Source organism: Capricornis sumatraensis, chromosome 2 (genome assembly GCF_032405125.1).
Source record: "Capricornis sumatraensis isolate serow.1 chromosome 2, serow.2, whole genome shotgun sequence".
In the NCBI taxonomy this organism is placed as follows: domain Eukaryota; kingdom Metazoa; phylum Chordata; class Mammalia; order Artiodactyla; family Bovidae; genus Capricornis; species Capricornis sumatraensis.
The window spans coordinates 29,685,719-29,694,867 of NC_091070.1; the positions used below are offsets into that span (position 1 = coordinate 29,685,719).

General features: G+C 37.0%; 1 non-coding gene across 1 annotated transcript; it reads left to right on the forward strand.

Moving 5' to 3' along the window:
- The first annotated feature begins 336 nt into the window (after positions 1 to 336).
- LOC138074645 (U6 spliceosomal RNA) lies at positions 337 to 443 on the forward strand. Its single transcript, XR_011144476.1, has one exon. It is a non-coding gene; the product is annotated as a U6 spliceosomal RNA (small nuclear RNA).
- Positions 444 to 9,149: the final 8,706 nt, after the last annotated feature.

Consider the following 9,149-nt stretch of genomic DNA (forward strand, 5'->3'; position numbering starts at 1 on the left):
TCAGAGGGAGATAGGCAGGATATTCTCTTTGGCACAAGACAGAAGACAGAGTTCAGCTGTTAGAGAGAGAGATGAGGGACAGAATTTCTGAGAAGCCCTACATCTGAAACCCACATGCACAGGACCTGCTCAAGCCTGGGATGGAACAAGCAGGAAGCACATTTTGTGTTCCCCAGAGACAAGTAACAAGCAACAGCAGCATACTCCACAGCCTAGAAGCAAGACCCTTTCTCAGACACAGATATAAAGATTGCAATCTACAAGTAAAGAAATAACACTGAGAAAAACCCTCTGACATCCCAATCTTAACCATAAGATAATACTAAAGGAATTTGAGTGCTTGCTTCGGCAGCACATATACTAAAATTAGAATGATACAGAAAAGATTAGCATGGCCCCTGCGCAAGGATGACACACAAATTTGTAAAGTGTTCCATATTTTTCCATGTAACTCAGTGAACCTCTCTGGGTGTCCCTCAATGTGGAGAAACTTTTCATCTTTAACCTAGATGTTTTATCATCGGTGCTGTATAGATGAAGTCTTGAGGCTGCTGTAAAAATAAAACTGAAAACCAGAAGCAGGAGGCTTAAGTCCAAATCCTGAGAACATCAGAGAATTCCTGAATCCAGGGAACATTAATCGATAGGAGCTCATCAAATGCCTCCATACCTACACTGAAACCAAGCACCACCCAAGGGCCAACAAGTTCCAGAGCAAGACATACCATGCAAATTCTCCAGCAACACAGGAACAAACCCCTGAGCTTCAATATACAGACAGCTCAAAGTTACTCCAAAACCACTGACATCTCATAACCCATTACTGGTCACTTCATTGCACCCCAGAGAGAAGAAATCCAGAACCACCCACCAGAACTCCAACACAAGCCTCCCTAACCAAGAAACCTTGACAAGCCACTGATACAACCCCACCCACAGTGAGGAAACTCCATAATAAAGAGAACTCCACAAATTCCCAGAATATAGAAAGGCCACCCCAAATGCAGCAATATAACCAAGATGAAGAGACAGAGGAATACCCGGCAGGTAAAGGAACAGGAGAAATGCCCAACAAACCAAACAAAAGAGGAAGAGATAGGGAATCTACCTTAGAAAGAATTCCGAATACTGATAGTGAAAATGATCCAAAATCTTGAAATCAAGATGGAATCACAGATAAATAGCCTGGAGACAAGGATTGAGAAGATGCAAGAAAGGTTTAACAAGGACATAGAAGAAATAAAGAAGAGTCAATATATAATAAATAAGCAATAAATGAGATCAGAAACACTCTGGAGGCAACAAATAGTAGAATAACGGAAGCAGAAGATAGGATTAGTGAAATAGAAGATAGAATGGTAAAAATAAATGTCAGAGAGGAAAAAAGAAAAACGAATTAAAAGAAATGAGGACAATCTCAGAGACCTTCAGGACAATATGAAACGCTCCAACATTCGAATTATAGGAGCCCCAGAAGAAGAAGACAAAAAGAAAGACCATGAGAAAATACTTGAGGAGATAATAGTTGAAAACTTCCCTAAAATGGGGAAGGAAATATCACCCAAGTCCAAGAAACCAGAGAGTTCCAAACAGGATAAACCCAAGGCGAAACACCCCAAGACACATATTAATCAAATTAACAAAGATCAAACACAAAGAACAAATATTAAAAGCAGCAAGGGAAAAACAACAAATAACACACAAGGGGATTCCCATAAGGATAACAGCTGATCTTTCAATAGAAACTCTTCAGGCCAGGAGGGAATGCCAGGACATACTTAAAGTGATGGAAGAAAATAACCTACAGCCCAGATTACTGTATCCAGCAAGGATCTCATTCAAATATGAAGGAGAAATCAAAAGCTTTACAGACAAGCAAAAGCTAAGAGAATTCAGCACCACCAAACCAGCTCTACAACAAATGCTAAAGGATATTCTCTAGACAGGAAACACGAAAAGGGCGTATAAACCCGAACCCAAAACAATAAAGTAAATGGCAATGGGATCATACTTATAATAATTACCTTAAACGTAAATGGATTGAATGCCCCAACCAAAAGGCAAAGACTGGCTGAATGGATACAAAAACAAGATCCGTATATGTGCTGTCTACAAGAGACTCACCTCAAAACAAGGGACACATACAGACTGAAAGTGAAGGGCTGGAAAAAGTTATTCCACGCAAATAGAGACCAAAAGAAAGCAGGAGTAGCAATACTCATATCTGATAAAATAGACTTTAAAACAAAGACTGTGAAAAGAGACAAAGAAGGCCACTACATAACGATCAAAGGATCAATCCAAGAAGAAGATATAACAATTATAAATATATATGCACCCAACATAGGAGCACCGCAATATGTAAGACAAATGCTAACAAGTATGAAAGGGGAAATTAACAGTAACACAATAATAGTGGGAGACTTTAATACCCCACTCACACCTATGGACAGATCAACTAAACAGAAAATTAACAAAGAAACACAAACTTTAAATGATTCAATAGACCAGTTAGACCTAATTGATATCTATAGGACATTTCACCCCAAAACAATGAATTTCACCTTTTTCTCAAGTGCTCACGGAACCTTCTCCAGGATAGATCACATCCTGGGCCATAAATCTAACCTTGATAAATTCAAAAAAATCGAAATCATTCCAAGCATTTTTTCTGACCATAATGCAATAAGATTAGATCTCAATTACAGGAGAAAAACTATTAAAAATTCCAATGTATGGAGGCTGAACAACATGCTGCTGAATAACCAACAAATCACAGAAGAAATCAAAAAAGAAATCAAAATATGCATAGAAATGAATGAAAATGAAACACAACAACCCAAAACCTGTGGGACACTATCAAAGCAGTGCTAAGAGGAAAGTTCATAGCAATACAGGCATACCTCAAGAAACAAGAAAAAAATCAAATAAATAACCTAACTCTACACCTAAAGCAACTAGAAAAGGAAGAAATGGAGAACCCCAGAGTTAGTAGAAGGAAAGAAATCTTTAAAATTAGGGCAGAAATAAATGCAAAAGAAACAAACGAGATCATAGCAAAAATCAACAAAGCCAAAAGCTGGTTCTTTGAAAGGATAAATAAAATTGACAAACCATTAGCCAGACTTATCAAGAAACAAAGGGACAAAAATCAGATCAATAAAATTAGAAATGAAAATGGAGAGATCACAACAGACATCACAGAAATATAAAGGATCATAAGAGACTACTATCAGCAATTATATGCCAATAAAATGGACAACATGGAAGAAATGGACAAATTGTTAGAAAAGTACAACTTTCCAAAACTGAACCAGGAAGAAATAGAAAATCTTAACAGACCCATCACAAGCACGGAAATTGAAACTGTAATCAGAAATCTTCCAGCAAACAAAAGCCCAGGTCCAGACGGCTTCACAGCTGAATTCTACCAAAAATTTCGAGAAGAGCTAACACCTATCCTACTCAAACTCTTCCAGAAAATTGCAGAGGAAGGTAAACTTCCAAACTCATTCTATGAGGCCACCATCACCCTAATACCAAAACCTGACAAAGATGCCACAAAAAAGAAAACTACAGGCCAATATCACTGATGAACATAGATGCAAAAATCCTTAACAAAATTCTAGCAATCAGAATCCAACAACACATTCAAAAGATCATGAATCAAAAGATCATGTGTTCACCATCCTCAATGGTGAAAAATTGAAAGCATTTCCCCTAAAGTCAGGAACAAGACAAGGGTGCCCACTTTTACCGCTACTGTTCAACATAGTTCTGGAAGTTTTGGCCACAGCAATCAGAGCAGAAAAAGAAATAAAAGGAATCCAAATTGGAAAAGAAGAATTAAAACTCTCACTGTTTGCAGATGCCATGATCCTCTACATAGAAAACCCTAAAGACTCCACCAGAAAATTACTAGAACTAATCAATGAATATAGTAAAGTTGCAGGATATAAAATCAACACACAGAAATCCCTTGCATTCCTACACACTAATAATGAGAAAGTAGAAAAAGAAATTAAGGAAACAATTCCATTCACCATTGCAATGAAAAGAATCAAATACTTAGGAATATATCTACCTAAAGAAACTAAAGACTTATATATAGAAAACTATAAAACACTGATGAAAGAAATCAAAGAGGACACTAATAGATGGAGAAATATACCATGTTCATGGATCGGAAGAATCAATATAGTGAAAATGAGTACACTACCCAAAGCAATCTACAGATTCAATGCAATCCCTATCAAGCTACCAGCAGTATTTTTCACAGAACTAGAACAAATAATTTCAAGATTTGTATGGAAATACAAGAGACCTTGAATAGCCAAAGCAATCTTGAGAAAGAAGAATGGAACTGGAGGAATCAACTTGCCTGACTTCAGGCTCTACTACAAAGCCACAGTCATCAAGACAGTATGGTACTGGCACAAAGACAGAAATATAGATCAACGGAACAAAATAGAAAGCCCAGAGATAAATCTACACACATATGGACACCTTATCTTCGACAAAGGAGGCAAGAATATACAATGGAGTAAAGACAATCTCTTTAACAAGTGGTGCTGGGAAAACTGGTCAACCACTTGTAAAAGAATGAAACTAGATCACTTTCTAACACTGCACACAAAAATAAACTCAAAATGGATTAAAGATCTAAACATAAGATCAGGAACTACAAAACTCCTAGAGGAGAACATAGGCAAAACACTCTCAGACATAAATCACAGCAGGATCCTCTGTGATCCACCTCCCAGAATTCTGGAAATAAAAGCAAAAATAAACAAATGGGATCTAATTAAAATTAAAAACTTCTGCACAACAAAAGAAACTACAAGCAAGGTGAAAAGACAGCCTTCTGAATGGGAGAAAATAATAGCACATGAAGCAACTGACAAACAACTAATCTCAAAAATATACAAGCAACTTATGCAGCTCAATTCCAGAAAAATAAACGACCCAATCAAAAAATGGGCCAAAGAACTAAATAGACATTTCTCCAAAGAAGACATACAGATGGCTAACAAACACATGAAAAGATGCTCAACATCACTCACTATCAGAGAAATGCAAATCAAGACCACAATGAGGTACCATTTCACACCAGTCAGAATGGCTGCGATCCAAGTCTGCAAGCAATAAATGCTGGAGAGGGTATGGAGAAAAGGGAACCCTCCTACACTGTTGGTGGGAATGCAAACTAGTACAGCCACTATGGAGAACAGTGTGGAGAGTCCTTAAAAAATTGCAAATAGAACTGCCTTATGACCCAGCAATCCCACTGCTGGGCATACACACCAAGGAAACCAGAATTGAAATAGACACATGTACCCCAATGTTCATCGCAGCACTGTTTATAATAGCCAGGACATGGAAACAACCTAGATGTCCATCAGCAGATGAATGGATAAGAAAGCTGTGGTACATATATACAATGGAGTATTACTCAGCCATTAAAAAGAATACATTTGAATCAGTTCTAATGAGATGGATGAAATTGGAGCCGATTATACAGAGTGAAGTAAGCCAGAAAGAAAAACACCAATACAGTATACTAACACATATATATGGAATTTAGAAAGATGGTAATGATAACCCTGTATTCAAGACAGCAAGAGACACAGATGTATAGAACAGACTTTTGGACTCTGAGGGAGAAGGAGAGGGTGGGATGATGTGGGAGAATGGCATTGAAATGTGTATATTATCATGTAAGAAATGAATCGCCAGTCTATGTTCAATACAGGATACAGGATGCTTGGGGCTGGTGCACGGGGATGATCCAGAGAGATGATATGGGGTGGAAGGTGGGAGGGGGGTTCAGGATTGGGAACCCATGTACACCCGTGGCGGATTCATGTTAATGTATGGCAAAACCAATACAGTATTGTAAAGTAAAATAAAGTAAAAATTAAAATTAAAATAATAATAATATAAAAAATTTTAAAGAAGAAATTTGAATCTGGTAGTGCACTGAATGTCACTATAGCAACAACAAAACCTAAACCCAGCTCAAACCCCATTATAATTCACTCAATTTAGCAGAAGAAAATGAATGCCCATTTCTAGCACAAATACTATTTACCTCAGCCTTCTCTGTTGTATGTCAGACATACAACATCTGACATGCAATGAGAAGTTAGGAGAAAAACAAAAGAGCAAAGAAAAAACAATCCACTGTTAAGAGATAAACTAATCAAAAGAACCAGACTCAGAGATGACACAGATGGTAGAATTATCTAAATAGGGAATTTAAAATAATAATGATTAGAGTATTAATATCCTATTGGGAAAGGCGGACAACATGAACAGATCATGAATTTTATCAGAAAAATGAAAACCATAAGAAAAGATTAAGTGGAAGTGTTAGAAATTATAGTAGCAAAGATGAGGAATGCCTTTGATGAGCTCATAATAGATTTGACAGAGCTGAGGGGAAAAAAAATCAGTGAACTTGAAGATATGTCAATAGAAATAACCAAACTGAAACATCAGTTCAGTTCAGTTCAGTTGCTCAGTCATGTCTGACTCTTTGCGACCCCATGAATCGCAGCACGCCAGGCCTCCCTGTCCATCACCAACTCCCGGAGTTCACTCAGATTCACATCCATCGAGTCAGTGATGTCATCCAGCCATCTCATCCTCTGTCATCCCCTTCTCCTCCTGCCTCCAATCCCTCCCAGCATCAAAGTCTTTTCCAATAGAGAAACAAACAAACAATAACAAAAACAAAAACAGAGAGTCTAAACATTTAATTGGAATGCTAGAAAGAGAAAAGAGAATAAGACAGAAGAAATATTTGAAGAGATAGTGGTCAAATTTTTCCAAAAAACAATAAAATACATCATGCCACAGACTCAAGAGTCTCAGAGAAACACAGACAAGATAAATAGAGAATAAATAGTAAAAAAGCAAGCATATTAAGATATTTTCAAACTGCTGAAGTTGAATTATACTTACAAACATCTGAAAAATTCAACAAGAAAGAAACAACCTTAAAAAAAAGACCCACTTGATTCCAGTGGAAAATTATATCAAACACTTAAAAAAAGTTGCCAATTATACACTATATATTCTAGAAAATAGCAGAGAAGGTAACATACTTTGATTTTATGAGGCCAGGATTACCCTAATATCAAAATCAGACAAAGTAGTTTAAAAATCTATCATTTTTACATATGTAGATATCCCCTAAATATTAGCAATATACAGAAAGAATAATGTGTATAAATACCAAGTAAATGATAAATAGATAATAAGAAATACTTATGTTGATGTTGAAAAATTGACGGAAAAAAAAATACATCATTAACAAATGGTATTTATCCTGGGAAAATAAATTTGATTCAATTTTTAGAATCAATCAATGTCTTCTACCATACTAATAGCCTAAAGAAGGAAAACCATATGATCATATCAATTGACGCAAAAAAGCATTTATCAAATATCAACATCCACTAATGATTAAAACTCTCAATGGAATAAGAGAAGGAAATTCCTCAAATTGATAAAGGACATCTACAAAATACCTACAGCTAACATCATGACTAATAGTAAAAGATCAATGCTTTCTCCTGATATTCTCTTACAAGTCCTATTCAACATCTTACTGGAAGTCCTGGCCAGTGTAGTAAAGAATAAAGAGAAATAAAGAGCATGGAGTTTGGAAATGAAATGAAGCAAAAGCTGAAAACTTTGTGGGCCTGGATTGAGGCCCAACACTGTTAGAGTGCTCAGCATCTAACTCTAAGACTTGCACCTAACTCTACATTGGTCATGGAATGTGTTAGGTCAACATTAGGTCACCCAGCAGCCTTAAGAAAATTTCCATAAACAAGGTACACTGTAAAACACCACAAAATCTCTGACCCAGTGGCACATCCCTCTTAGGTATTAATTTGGCTCCAAGAGACCCAAGGCTTAGCTAAAAAAATGGGATTCTCAAGTTTCAAAGAATTAAGCACATTACCTTCCAGCACAATTTATTTCATAAAAGTCTAAGAACTAGTCCTGGAAGCTGTAAATGTCTACAAAAATGGCAAATCTGGCTAAGACAACCCGGAATCACAGTGACTGTTATGATATGGTGAATATGCCAATCAGGTAAAATCATTCATTTAAGATGTACACATAGGAAGTAAGTGGTCCCAAACCAAACAAATAGAATGGAATCTGTTTAAACTGGAAATATGCAGAAGCCTCCGAGACTTCGAGATTACAAAATAGCTTCATTGAAAGATTTATTGCAAAGGTTGATGAAAAATTAGACACAAGAGGTAACTAAAATGAAAGACTATAAGACTAACATGACTCCTCCCACTGCCCTCTATGCTCCTTTACCTGAGGACTTGGTCTATGAATCCTCTATTGATCTGTCTTCCCACTCCGAAGGGGCTACAAGACCATAAGCTGAAATCTACCAAGTTAGTTACCTTATAGCTGCCATAGCTGCAAATAAATAAACCAGAAACCTTAGAGCCTCCAGAAACCTTAAATAAATAACACCTGAACCTTCCCCATTGCACCCAACATCAAAACACTGGCCCAGAAATCAATGTCTCATTTGCAGTCAACCAAGGCACTGGAAAAAATTATCCTTGAAGTTTTTGTCAAATCCTTCCATCCAACTTGAATGCTGTCATATCTACCCTGGAAGGAGAACCCTCACATGACCACCATCCTCTCCTCCCCAGGGTTGATGGCACTGTGAGGGACTGTCCAATTAACTGCTATCAGCTTATTCCCTTAAGCAGCCAATAAGTGTTCTAGAAATTGTATGAAATTCCTAGAAATCTGATATGTCCTGGTGTAATGCTGTTATTTGGAGGAGGAAATGGCAAGCCACTCTAGGTATTCTTGCCTGGAGAGTCTAATGGAGGAAGAGCCTGGTGGGATACAGTCCACAAGGTCGCAAAGAGTCAGACACAACTGAGGCGACTTAGCACAGCCCAATGCTGCTATTACGTTAACACGTTGTATGTCAAGAAATAATCAAATTTCCTTGTCAATTCCATTATAATGCACTCTGATCGAAACTTTAACCATGAGAATTTATTTACAATTTTGTTACTTATAGACAAGTTATTGTTTTACTCTGATGCTTTTGCAAGAGTGAGATTCAAGAAAAGGACCCTACCAGGTAC